Here is a 2,500-nt window from a genome sequence, read left to right as displayed (position 1 = left end):
AACCTAACCTACGTTGTGCCTTAACCTAACCTACGTTGTGCCTTAACCTAACCTACGTTGTGCCTTAACCTAACCTACGTTGTGCCTTAACCTAACCTACGTTGTGCCTTAACCTAACCTACGTTGTGCCTTAACCTAACCTACGTTGTGCCTTAAACCTAACCTACGTTGTGCCTTAACCTAACCTACGTTGTGCCTTAACCTAACCTACGTTGTGCCTTAACCTAACCTACGTTGTGCCTTAACCTAACCTACGTTGTGCCTTAACCTAACCTACGTTGTGCCTTAACCTAACCTACGTTGTGCCTTAACCTAACCTACGTTGTGCCTTAACCTAACCTACGTTGTGCCTTAACCTAACCTATGTTGTGCCTTAACCTAACCTATGTTGTGCCTTAACCTAACCTATGTTGTGCCTTAACCTAACCTATGTTGTGCCTTAACCTAACCTATGTTGTGCCTTAACCTAACCTATGTTGTGCCTTAACCTAACCTATGTTGTGCCTTAACCTAACCTATGTTGTGCCTTAACCTAACCTATGTTGTGCCTTAACCTAACCTACGTTGTGCCTTAACCTAACCCATATTGTACCTTAACCTAACCCATATTGTACCTTAACCTAACCCATATTGTACCTTAACCTAACCCATATTGTACCTTAACCTAACCCATATTGTACCTTAACGTAACCTAATTTGTGCCTTAACGTAACCTAATTTGTGCCTTAACGTAACCTAATTTGTGCCTTAACGTAACCTAATTTGTGCCTTAACGTAACCTAATTTGTGCCTTAACGTAACCTAATTTGTGCCTTAACGTAACCTAATTTGTGCCTTAACGTAACCTAATTTGTGCCTTAACGTAACCTAATTTGTGCCTTAACGTAACCTAATTTGTGCCTTAACGTAACCTAATTTGTGCCTTAACGTAACCTAATTTGTGCCTTAACGTAACCTAATTTGTGCCTTAACGTAACCTAATTTGTGCCTTAACGTAACCTAATTTGTGCCTTAACGTAACCTAATTTGTGCCTTAACGTAACCTAATTTGTGCCTTAACGTAACCTAATTTGTGCCTTAACGTAACCTAATTTGTGCCTTAACGTAACCTAATTTGTGCCTTAACGTAACCCATGTTGTGCCTTAACGTAACCCATGTTGTGCCTTAACGTAACCCAATTTGTGCCTTAACGTAACCCATGTTGTGCCTTAACCTAACCTATATTGTGCCTCAACCTAACCTATATTGCGCCTTAACCTGACGCACGTTGTCGCTGAACCTGCTCTGTAATTGTTATGCAACTCGTTAAATTAGTGTAGTGTTGCCTAACCGCAACCCTCGCAATATAGTTCGCTATTCGCACTGCCCGGTCCCCTGTGTATCGCGTCATGTTAAACACCTTGCAGGTGTTGCTGACTTTCCACATGCTCCTGCTATACACTGTAATGTGGATAGCAGCAGGACGTACATGCCCCCCCCCCTTCCCCCCTGCCTTCGCAAGCTGGTCGTTGAGAAGTTTGCATGTTCAATGCCCTTCGCATGCCGACGTACTCAGCCTACGTTGTGGTACGGCCTGTCACCTGTCCGCCGATGTACGCAAAACCCACAAACTGTACTGCACATTGGTCCGTATGTACTGAATGATACATCGTGGCACATGTGTGACCGTACGACGACTGCGCCTAGCAACGGCAGACCATACAGTCCAAATATTGTGCACGCAGCTACGTGTCGTCTCCCTATAAGAGCTGGATTGCAGTGTGGTACGCCATTCAGACGTGTGGGAGGAACGGACGCCCTGGATGGCGATCAGCATGAGCAGTCTGTTGATGTAGTGGAGCGTGTATTCGGACGTAGTCGTCTCTTCTCACACACCGTGATAGCATGTTGCACCGCGTTCCACATCTGCGACATCCTGCAGAGGCCGGCTGACAGTCGTTCGCGCAATGGACACCGCATACGTACGGGGGCTACCTTCCACGTGTTCTCGAGGCGTGCACATGTTGTTGCGTCTATGTGGGCAGACGTAGTGTGTTGTGACACCTGACACAGGCATGCAATACTCGTTGCAAATGGCGATGGACGTCTACGTTTGCTGGTGACGTTACGCAAATGAACAACAGGTAACCCGTTGTGGTGCGGTTGTTCTCGCTAGAGGTGAATCAGTGTTGGCGACGATCGGTCGAGCTATTAACCGGTTGTTTCAGGGATACCCACCATGCCCACGAACGTGAAAGGGGACCCACCATGCCCACGAACGCGAAAGGGGATCTGGGTGTGAGGCGATACGCGGCGGTGGCTGGGTGGGACCGTCCCCGGCCGGTGAGGGGGGGCCGCCCGGCGTGCTGGCAGCGCGGTGCGTGGGCGCACGCGCTACAGCCGGCTGGTGGGGGCGGCCAGTGGCAGGCGCGCCGGCCGACGGACGCGGCAGGCGGCGCAGCTGCGCGCCGGCGCCCCCTGCTCGCGGCGCCTTGCGGCCAAAGTAGGTCCTCGCGGGCC

Source organism: Schistocerca serialis, unplaced genomic scaffold (assembly GCF_023864345.2).
Source record: "Schistocerca serialis cubense isolate TAMUIC-IGC-003099 unplaced genomic scaffold, iqSchSeri2.2 HiC_scaffold_197, whole genome shotgun sequence".
Classification (NCBI taxonomy): Eukaryota; Metazoa; Arthropoda; class Insecta; order Orthoptera; family Acrididae; genus Schistocerca; species Schistocerca serialis.
This window is presented reverse-complemented; position numbering follows the sequence as displayed.